The sequence below is a fragment of the Sabethes cyaneus genome, chromosome 2, assembly GCF_943734655.1.
Source record: "Sabethes cyaneus chromosome 2, idSabCyanKW18_F2, whole genome shotgun sequence".
Classification (NCBI taxonomy): Eukaryota; Metazoa; Arthropoda; class Insecta; order Diptera; family Culicidae; genus Sabethes; species Sabethes cyaneus.
Window position 1 is genome coordinate 75,148,567 of NC_071354.1, and position 12,323 is coordinate 75,160,889.

At 38.0% G+C, this 12,323-nt stretch overlaps 1 protein-coding gene and 1 non-coding gene across 3 annotated transcripts in view; one reads left to right on the forward strand and one right to left on the reverse strand.

Annotated features, from left to right (window-relative positions):
* LOC128734767 (dnaJ homolog subfamily B member 6) overlaps positions 1-12,323 on the reverse strand; it is a 177,846-nt gene that overhangs the window by 51,809 nt on the left and 113,714 nt on the right. The gene's annotated exons all lie outside the window — the stretch shown is intronic.
* LOC128739033 (U4atac minor spliceosomal RNA) lies at positions 7,220-7,381 on the forward strand. Its single transcript, XR_008412171.1, has one exon. It is a non-coding gene; the product is annotated as a U4atac minor spliceosomal RNA (small nuclear RNA).

Sequence of the window (12,323 nt, forward strand, 5' to 3'; positions counted from 1 at the left end):
CTCAATTGTGACAATGTGTGCTACTTGGGTAGCCTACGATACAGTCGAACGCGAACAGCTATGGCAAATAATGTACGAGCAAGGTTTTTCGGACAAACTGACGCGGCTGATCAAAGCTACCCTGGAGCGAGTGTTGAGCTACGTGGGTGTTTCGGGGGCACTCTCGGGTCTCTTCGGATCACGCAGAGGATTGTACCAAGGAGATGCAATTGAAGGGCATCGAAACGAGAGGAACAATCTTCAGCGAATGTAGCCAACTTCTAGCCTTCGCAGACGACCTGGACATCATTACTATAAACCTTGGGACGGCAGAGGCAATCTACGCCAGTCAGAAGCTAGGAGGATTGGGCTGCAAATCAATGCGTCGAAACCCAAATAGATTGTAGGAAGAGGCTCCGGAGAATACAACTGGCGATGAACTAGAAGTGGTTGATGAGTTCATATATTTGACAACTCTGGTTACGACTGTGCAGTGACATCCATCCTCTTCAAGAACCCCTCCGGCACCAAGAAAACAGGGGCCCATCGTGCTAGATGGCTCGACCAGATTGAAGCCGACTTGCGTGTGGCGAGACGCTCAACGTATTGACGACGAGTAGCCCAGTAAAGCCTAGAACAACATTTCTTTTTGGAGATTTCATCTTCTGTTATTATTCGACAGACTTGGCAACTAGCTGTTAGAATACAAGACAATTGCATTGCTACGATTCTATAGACTCGAATAGCCTCTCCCAGCTAAGATTTGAACATACGACGACTGGATTGTTTAGAGGGCAACGTAGCTCGAGGCCTACAGGGAGGTTAAAGGGAGGATATGCTACTACAACGTAATTTGATTGAATGTAACAGAACATTTTCCCTGTAAATCGTTGTTACTGCGAAACGACCACTACAAAACTGGGTCTAATTAGTGTTTTTTATTACTCTGTCTGAATTCCGTTAAAAAATTAAAAGGATGAATAAGTACACATTTTATACTACATAAATCGTTCACCAATCAGACTTTTGCAGTTCATGAAGCTTTACAGTAATTTTTTGTTGATACTGAATGATAAATAACCAAAACAAATCATCAACGCTGGAATCGCATGGCGAGAAAATAGTTCAACCCATTTGTTACATAAAATGAAAACAATAAGTGCTAAATTATGAGGCAACAATATATAACTTTTTAAATTAGCGAGAGCTATGCTGCTCCAACATTATGACTAGTACCTTGCTGCACAACAATCGGGTGATTTGTATGCGCATTGAAACGCATTGTCTGCAACACGAACTCACGCGTAACCAAGACCACGAGATATTGTTCCATCGTCGTGGTTAGCCGTTATTGACACTGATAAAGCGTCACGGAAAAGAAAAGCTTTGTATCATTTTGTTTAAACCTTCAATGCGCTTTGTTCTGCTTCGAAAATTAAATACCTGTTACACCTTTACAGCGCCAACCTTTTGGTTGGCTCAGTGTCAATCAAAGACGCTCTTTTTGCGGTAGTTAGCAACCCGACGGTTGCATTATTTCAATTTCCCAACCACTATTAATGTAAAACCATTTTCCTTCATAATTTAGATAAATGGAAGAGAAAATGGCTTTACTACTTTCATATTTTCCTTCCTGGCGCGCTCATAGTTAGTGCAACCACCTGGGTGCTGTCAGAGTCAGGCGCTGAGCAGTCACAATGAGCCTCAAATGGTTACATATCTTAATTTAGTCTCTTGTGCCCTACCTCCGCTAGGTGGAAACTTTGGTACGTACCTACTAGGACTGTACATAGGCACATTTATGCTACCAACCAACCCTTTGGCGCAGCACTACTTGAATAGTTTCACCGAAATGCTTTTAATTCAGTTTGCCATTGTTTTGTACGCGGCGTTTTGTAATATATTATATATAAAGAGCTGCTAAATCAACAGTGAGGCATCGAATATTAGTTTAAACACAGAATTTTACCTTAATAATTTTGTATGAGTACCACTGATGATTACCTGCAAGAAAAAGAGAACAGTTTGTTAACAATCGAATAGCAGCAATTTCATTATTGATTAACCTATATAAAAAAATATAATTAACAAAGTGTTTTTTAACTTTCCAAATTATTACCGATACACTACAGCCAAATTTCCATCCGTCTAATTCGAGAAACAGCAACAAATTGTGTAATTAGCGCTAACAATAATTAAATTTCCTGCTGTATGCATAATTTCCGCGAACAAAACTCATGGCGCAATAGATCATGACGTTCCGACCCGGCAGTTTTACCTAATTTTTGCTTTCTTTCACGGGTGCGTCAGCAGTAGTAGTTGATGTACAATTTGTACCGAGGCGAGAAAATTTCCTCTCGAATTATTTGAAATAAACTGTAAGTACCTAGTCGGCCGGCCTCGAGGTACAACGTACAATGCTTATCCAACAAGCCTGCCGGAGCCGGAGAGTCAGTAGCGTTGTAACCATTAGTCCTGCAATTGCCCCTAACACTAGCAGCGGTTGGCTACAAAGAAAGTTTCGTTGCGCTTTAGTGCTTTGCTTTATGGGAACCAATTAGACGCTAACTGGCGGGAGAGGATAATATATAAAATTCTTTTTTTTACTATTATTTCCTGTCACTGTTAACTGTTAATCTTATTAAAGTGAAATAACAACACGTTAACTGTTGGTTTGTAGTCTGTTCTATAAAATAAGTTATAAACTTTAGAAAAAAAAACTGAAATAACTAATACGGTCTCATCAAAATTAGGTCGCCAACATCTATACCTATAAAGAAGGATTTCTGTCTGTCTGTCTGTCCTGTGTTCCTTATAGAATCAAAAACTACTGAACCAATCGGCGTGAAAATTTGCATGTAGAGGTTTTTGGGGCCAGGAAAGGTTTTAGTGATGGTTAGAGACCCCTCCCCCCACTAAGAGGGGGGGCTCCCATACAAATGAAACACAAATTTCTGCATAACTCGAGAACTAATCAAGCAAATAGAACCAAATTTGGCATGTGGGTGTTTTCGGTGACAAGAATTTATTCTATGGTAATTTGAGACCCCTCCCCTCTTTATAAGGGGAATTATAACTCCTCTCCCCTTTAAGAGGGGGGGTTTCCATACAAATTTCCTCATAACTCGAGAACTAATCAAGCAAATGGAACCAAATTTGGCATGTGAAAGTTTTCGAGGGCAAGAAAATTTTCTATGTTGAATTAGGATCCCTCCTCACTTTAAGAGGGGGGGCTCCTGTACAAATGAAATACAAATTTCCTCATAACTCGAGAACTAATCAAGCGAATTGAACCAAATTTGGCATATGTGTGTTTTTGGAGACAATTTTTTTTTTCAATGATGAATTGGGACCCCTCCCCACTTTAGGAGGAGGGGTCCTATACAAACGAAATACAAATTTCCTCATAACTCGAGAACTAATCCAGCAAATGGAACCAAATTTGGCGTGTAGGTGTTTTTGGAGGCAAGAATTTTTTCTGTGATGAATTAGGACCTCTTCCCACATTAGGAGGGGGGCTCCAATACAAATGAAATACAAATTTCCCCATAACCCGAGAACTAATCAAGCAAATAGAACCAAATTCGGCATGTGGAGGTTTTTGGAGGCAAAAATATTTTCTACGGTGAATTAGGATCCTTCCACACTTCAAGAGGGGGGGCTTCTACACAAATGAAATACAAATTTCCTCATAATTCGAGAACTAATCAAGCAAATGGAACCATATTTGGCATGTGGGTGTTTTTGGAGGCAACCATTTTTCCCATTATGAATTAGGACTTCTTACCTTTTTAGGAGGGGGGGGGGCAGCATGTAGGAGATTTTTGAGTCTTGAATTTATTTTATGATAGTTAGAGACCTCTCACCCCTGTGGTGGGGGGATATGGACTCTCATACAAATAATACAGAAATTTTTGCGGAACTCAAAAACTAATCCAACTCGAGAAATTCGAGACTCTTCCATAAAACATTAGTCAATAACAAGACCACAAAAACTATCTATAGTAACACTAGATCATTCAGGACGAGCCGGTCGCGAGTGTTGCCGGTGACCCGCCGTCGGAAGCTCCGCCCACTGGGGGGCTTGCAAAACTCGAGATTGTGACAAAGATCATCCGAGATTCATGATTTATGTACAACACAGGTTAATTTGTGGCAATACGAAGTTTGTCGGGTCAGCTAGTAAACCTATAAGAATGCTTGCGTTTGAACTATAAATTGAAATTTTGTTAGAAATGTTCTGAAACAAATTTGCCTTGTGCGCATGAGGCACACCTTGTTGTTAATAATCCTTCCGAAAATCTCTGTCCTTTAAGCCAACGTACTTATTTTGCTTTTTTAGCACCTCAGCCAAACAAAATTCGAAAAAATTATGTATGGGGCATTTATAGAGTCGATTATTATATACTAGCTGTAACCCGCGCGCGTCGCCTCGCGTCTGATTGAGAGCAAATTGGACGTACGCTATGTAACGCTAACGCTGTGTAACTCTATGAGGTGCAACTACGTTACTTTTGCTCGTCTTGAATGCAATCTGGTATGATTAGTTTGAGTTTTTGCTTAAAGTGGGCAATTATTACCACGAAAATATATGGCGCCCCTCGTTTTGGCTACAGACAAGACTCTTATATATATATAGAAGAAGATAAGATTGCTGAACTAAGTATTGCTCTATCTTAAGTGTTTACGGCGCACTCCCAGTTCACACTGGCGGTGCACCCAGAGCGCTCTCTGCGCACCACCCAGTGTGAAGTGAGAGTGTGTCGTAAATAGCAATCTTATGGATAATAATCGACTCTATAAATGCGCCATACATAACATTTTCGAATTTTGTTTTGCAGAGGTGTTACAATTAAAAAAGCAAAATAGGTGCACTGAGTGCAGGACAGCTCTGGCTACAACCACTAATGTAAAGCTGTTCTTTGGTCTCACTGTTCGCCAATAGGCGGTACTTATTACTAAATCACGTGATGTAGATTACCAAACTTCACTTTGCAGGAAAATATCATGATTCTTGAATGCTTTATGACGAAGTTATTCCCGTTGTCTCACTGTTCCTGCTGTCGCACCGTTGACTACTTTCCCGTATATGGTTGTTAATTTGAAAATATTTCAATTTCAATAGGACACCGTCTCTAGTTTTTGATAATAAATCACAGAAGTTGGCGCAAGTGTTTCATCATGCGCCATGCGTGAGAGTATACTTGAAACTATCAATGTTTTCCTGTTGAATACAACAGATGTCGTTACTTCGTAACGCATATTGTACATTTCCATAACAGCTGAATTTTGCGCGACAATAAATTTACTGAACACAACAACCTTACACTCTCATGCATCTTAGTTTCTTTTGTGTTTATCGCTAATCGCAATATAACCTTTGGCACCTGAACCAATAAATAGTTGGTAAACATTGTTTTTATTTATTGCGTTCATGTTGCGAAAATTTGATTTTTTCGAATTGAAATATCGTAAACATATCACCTTCTGGCTCTCGGACAGGCTTTTTATAAAGCCCTATAAATGTATCTTTATAGGGCTTTAGCTTTTCAGGGCTCTCGGATTACTGGTGGTAGTAAGATGCTATGGAGGTTTAGGAAATGTTGTAAGTGAGACATTTTGATTTTACTACCACTAGTAAAGCGCCATCTCTTGAAAAGCAACAGTTCGTATGATGTCCTGTTATAATATGCGGTGAGCATAATCAGGTGCGCTTACGGTACGTATTGGATCTATCACAATAGGCCGAATACCATTTTCAATACTCACAATTCACAGTGCACTCATCACTTCTTAATACTTACTCACCTTTCATTACTCATTTCACTACCCCGATCACATTGCTTGTCGTTCACTAGTTACTACTCATTACTCACTGTTCACTCTTCATTGCTCACTTCTCATTGCCCACTCCTCACTACTTACTACTCACATCTCATTACTCACTACTCACAACTAATTTCTCATACAGTAGGATTTCGAATTTGGCAACAAATGCGTGTCGCCTTTGTTGCCAAAATCGAAACCGTCCCAAAATCGAGACCCTTTTTTGATACGAAAAAAAAATGAATTTAGTTGCGTCAGAAATTGACTAAATATTATTAATTAACGATTGCAACCATTTTATGTTTAAAAGGTCCGCCAAGAGCTATACGTCCGGCGCAAATAAGTTTTTGGCAGCCTGCGGTAAGACGTAGTCCTACGGCAAAAAATATTATTGTTCGAAACATTCTATAATCGCAAACTTTTTTTCATGAACACACTGAGTGCAACATTTTTTCGTTATTTAAAGCATATTTGCGTAAACTGAGAGATATTTAAGCATATTTTTGAAAGTGAAATATTTTGTGTTGCCAAAAACGGATACTTTTGTTGCCAAAATCGAGGCATGCCAAAATCGAACCGTGCTAAAATCGAACCGTGCTAAAATCGAACCATGCCAAATTCGAAATCCCACTGTATCTCATTACTAGTAACTACACATTATTCACTGCTCACTCCTCACATCTCATTGCTCACTACTTCTCAGTATTGATTTCTCACTTCTTGTTACTCATTCCTCACTACTTATTTATTGCCGCTTATTAGTTGCTATTCACTTCTCACTACTCAGCTTTTCATTTTTTTCAGATTTTTTATACATAAATGTAAATTTTTAGTTATCACGTGAGTGCGAAAGTGGGTACGGAGTCGGAAGCGACGGCCATTACGGGAGAGTTAGCATTCATTATGCCTAAATACAATAAGGCTACAATTCTAATTTGTTTCAATGGTTTTCAACACAAGAAAAGCAAACAAACGTTTCTTATTCACAGGTATACGTCTACAACCGAGCATACACACATACAATCAAGGTCATACATAAATACACATGCCTGATACAAATCAACTCACCCAAAAATGTAACCAAACAATTGGTAACTATTAACCATGCGATGGAAAGTCTATAAAACACTACAAATGCACTCAAAACAAAAATCAACGGTTGTTTTGTTATCAAACTAGTTCTGCATCTTTTATCCTTCAGTTTCGCATGCGAAATAAATGCATCTGGTAAATGCATTCTACAAACTCCAACTTTATCGGAAAGCAAAACCGTTCATCCCCTGTTTTACCCGCGCGAAAATAAAACCCACCGCATCGCATCGTCCCAGGTCACAGGCAAAGCGCGCCAAAAAACATCAATCGCTAGCGTACTATGTACGGCTGCGATGGCTACCTCTGCCGTTTGCTTGCCTCCTCAATCCTTGTCTTGGGGAGCATATTATCCAATGAGCGTGTAGTGAGGATATTGTTGCTGACAACCCATTATACCGGTATGATCTCGATTGTATCGCGTTAGAACCCCCGCCCTGGTTAGTTGCTTTCGAACAGTGACTAGCTGGGCGGAATTTTTGTAACGCCCCTTTACTTCACATGAGGGCGTGCACAAGCTTTTAATACATTAAATTTAATTTTTTTTATGAAACTAAAATTACCTAACGCGAACGACATTAGGCGACTTAATTCCGTTCTGTTATCAGTTTGTTGCTACATTTGATTGCTTTAGTATAAGAGGAATGAATACAATTGTTATGCAAATAGATGAGTCTAAATCCAAAATATTTAATTATTGGATTACTGTTCAGAATTGATTTCAGGAATCGAATAATTCAACTTTTCCTGCTCAGTATTCGATTGAAAATTATTCGATTATTTCTTTTGTTGTTCCGTTATCTAGTTGAACAAAATGAAAGATTAATAAACATCTCTAATCACTAATCAGAGCTGAATTGCTCTCATTATGTGGTTTGATTTAATAACTAGTCGTTTGATTTAATAATCCCAGTGCTAGTATTCGAACAAAAATTACTCGAATTTTTCTTTTGTTATTCGATTAATTGAATTAACCAAACCTAAATAACTAGTAACTAAAGTAATAAATTAGCTGAGGTAATTAACGAAAATCTCAAAAAAAAAATCATTTGTCCATGATATGAATGGAAGTATTCTTAACCCTTTTTAAAACTACTTAACAAATGGTGACCACATTGAGCAAAAAAAAATGGATTTCAGGCATTTTTATTTTAAGTTTAAACGTAAAAGCCAAATCTATTCTTGCTTTTAATATATACGTTGCTAATTTCCATGCAAAAATCTACGAAAAAAAGACAAAAACGAAGGAAAATTTTTTGGCCGATTTTCGGAAATTCCGCTGTTTGAATTTCCATTTTTATTTCATGCTAGAAGCGTTAACTCAACTCGTACACTCATTTTTCAAGCTTTTCAGGCTGTAGAGCCCACAGACAATTGATTTTATAAAAAAATTAACCTCATATCCTACAAATTATTTTTTTGCTCCACGATTTTTCGGCGTCAAACTACCAATTATTGTAATTCCACATCGTTCAAAGTCCAATAGCAAATAACAACGATCGTTCATAAATCCTCTCTAAAACACCAATTAAAATCAAACAGTACCAGTCGCTCTCACTTCACTCCGAAAGACAAGATAAAACTTTCCAACTAACTCCGCTGCTGCTAATCAGTGTCACAAACGAGAGATTATCTCGCTTGTAGAAACAATATTTACCATTAATCTGATGTTCGAAAGCGAAACACACAACACAGCAGACAGCGTATGGCTGGCTGGCTGACTGGCTGGCTGACTGGCTGGCTGAGCTGCACCCACAATTTCATATCGAACAAAGCTTGCACCGATGCGATGTTATCCTATCTCTGCACTAACTTATCGGGAAGCACATCAACAGCGCCACTAAATCACTGGTAAAAGTTGATACATAAAGAGGAACCCTTCCATTCCACGATAGCACAGTAACGACCCAGCCAGCCAGCCAACTTCCAACAACAGTAACAGACTATGGGAGATTGGTGCAAGTGAAGTAAATAAGTTTTACCCTGGTAATACCATTATTTCCACTTAATCAAACGTAGTTACTGCAATTTTTTACTTGAACTATTGTTTATGTAACTGTTACAGTTGAATATTCAGTTTTCGGTTTCTTATTTTGTTTATCCTTCTTTTTAACGCATTTCTGTCGCATCATTGAAACAATTCAAAGCTGTAAAAATATTTAAACATTATAAATTTCGTTTTTTTTTGTAAAAATATTTCGAACATCAGCATATCGTCGAAAAGCAAATCTCCCGTATAGTAGATGTGCCTTCATCTTCTTCAATACCCGATCGATTTGAGACGGAGCACAACTGACCTACCGCATTTCTTAGCAAACCCAATTCAGCCAACGATATTTGTATACAAAATGCGCCCGATGGGTTAGATATAAACTAGATGCTGTCGTATAATTAGATACGAAACCCTGATCAGATTGGAATAATTTTAATTAAACATAGCTGAAAGGAGTATATTCTGGGTTCATTTACAAATCACCATTAACAGACCGCATAGCTGGCGAAGATGACGTTTTAAGCTGAACCTGACGAAGCGATCAAACTACAAATCAGATACACATTACAAGTTCAATCTGATTGTAATATGATAATATTGTGTCTATTAAACGCCAGCCTGAACTGTATACAAAAAATAATAATGAAGCTACATTTATCCGATACAAGTTTTCTATGCCCATTTGTTTGCTAACAATTGCTGCATATCTGAGTGCATCTTGACACTCCTAACACCCTTTAAACTTTAATACAGTCTCGAAATAAAACACAGTATGAAATAAAACATAACACTAATCCATAAACAACAGATAATTAATTAAGTATTCGAGTGGTTCTCGTTGAAACGGGGCCACTACTGATACTTTTGTAGTTACTTGGTTGAAAATGGTTAAAAGATGAAAACTGTACTTTCAATACATAGAAACAGAGGACCCCTCGTTCACCAAGCAGCCGGACAGTTTTGAGTGAAGTTTTTGGAGCGACTTAGTAGAATACAAAACCTGGAAATTAAATAAATAGAAAACTTATCCAATTTAATTCTACTATGTATTTTTTTTCTTCACAGATACGTATTTCACCCAGGACTTGCAGGCTTCCTCAGTGTCAGTTCGAAAACAGACACTGAGGAAGCCTGCAAGTCGAAGGCGAAATACGTATCTGTCAAGAATAAAATATACATAGTAGAATGAAATTGGATAAGTTTTCTTTTTATTTAATTTCCACGGACAGATTTGTTTTTAGCAAACCTTCACATCATTATCATTTGATTCAAAATGTATAACAAATGACATATCTGTACAGAGAGGACGAGTAGGGCTTTCAAATCGCTTAATTTTTACGTTCATTTTTTACGTTTTTTTGGCGGCCATTTTAGATTTGCCCGCCTTATTAGAAAACCGCCTTGAATGCACCAATCAATTTTTATTTCAGGCTCGCCGTTGGAAAGCTGCAAAAAATTCTGTAAGAACATTTATCAAATAATTCTTTGATTTTAAGTCACCGCAAAATCACTATCTTCAGGTTTAGTTGAAAATTTTCGGTGAAATAATGAAACTGATGAATATATCGCGATATATATAGCCCACTGGAGAAGGCTGAATAACTGACATGAATGTGGCGTAGATACTAGAAGAATGCGTCAGACGATAGCTGAAGAGTAGTAGACTGAAACGTTACGCGATATATTCATCAGTTTCATTATTTCACCGAAAATTTTCAACTAAACCTGAAGATAATTTATCAAATAAGTGTGCATAGGCATTAATTAAATAAAACAACCAAATTTTTGTAATAAGATCAGAGTTTTCTTTTGAATTTTATAGCTCAAAACCACTAAAACTAAATAAATATCCCATAGTTTAGATATATAGACTAGAGATGGTCGGGTAGCGGAAAATTCGCCCGAAACCCGCACCCGTACCCGTACCCGCCGGGTTCGGGTCTTAAAAAAAAATAATATGCGGGTTCGGGTCGGGTACGGGTTCTTAATTTTTGTTTTTGAAACCGGGTACGGGTCGGGTCGGGTATCTCTATTGACCACATTTAACACTAAAGATGGCCGGGTACCCGGGCTCGTCCCGTACCCGACGGGTTGCGGTCGGGTTCGGGTATCAAAAATAAAAAACTGGCGGGTTCGGGTCGGGCACGGGTTTTTAATTTTTTGCTTAATCGGGTACGGGTCGGGTTCGGGTATTCAAATTTTCATACCCGACCATCTCTAATATAGACCTCGTGGATCGAGGAATCTAGTCATGCTAAGATTTTGTGAGGTTTGTTAATCGATAATCAATATACAAATATGGGATTTTTGTGAAAATTGTTAGAGCGTCGGTTTTACTCACAGATCTTATACTCATCATTTGAAGACGTTTTACCGCCTGAAATGTCTTGATCTTCCAGCGACTCTCTTCCGGTGTCCTTTTTATCGTACAAGTTCAACACAAACAAGGCATGTTGAAGGAGCACCTTTTGGTTTGATGCCAAAACGTGCGAGGACTGCGCGCCAGAATAGACGAATGTTTCATTACTGTATGGAAATCGTATTCTGACCTCACCGAAAAGATATGCAATTTTCTTCGTTTTGTTTAAATAACTTCGGAAGAAAGTACACAACTTGACGCGAAATACAGGTGTCAGACAAAATGAATGGATCAGGTAAAATTTTGTCGAAATTTAGACGGCCATAACTTCTACAAAATACAACATTTTTATATAAATCTCAAATTGCATTCTACGAGTAAATTTTTCTAGTTTTTCTAAAATATTTAAAAATTCCTAGTGGCCGATGTTTATTTCATTGCTTGTATTTTTTTACTATAAAAATTCAGTCACATTTACATTTTTTCCAAAAATTAAAATCAATTTGTTGGCGAATGGTGAAACGAAAACGGGTACCGAACCAAGGTATGACCGTTTCTATGAAATCAGTTCTGAAAATAATGCTTACTGGCGTCGTAGCTTTATGACCATTTTGAGACATGACCAAAACTATACCAAAATGCGTGTCAAACTTTAAAATTTTTCGAGGTATGAAGATCCTGAACCATATTGGCATGGTTTCGGATATGTCCTAAACCCAGAACCTGCTACTGGGTTTCCATGGCAAACCATGAGCGATAGATGCTACTAGCACTGATTTCATGGAAATGGCCATAACATGGTTGTTTCTCAATAGATTTTGGTTCTCTTTTCGCCAATTGACTTTTCCAGTCTAGTTTAGGGACAAAATTTGTATATTATTAAATTTCCACAGCAGAGAAGCAATACAAGCAATGAAAAAAAAAACAGTTTTTAGCATACCTCCGGATAACCCGGGATATCTCCACTGTCCATTGACCACTACAAATCTTAAAATATTTCAGAAAAACTAAATAAAAAATCCTCGTCAAATGCATTTGGTTTCATTTAACAATGTCTTATTTTGTAGAACTTAGGCC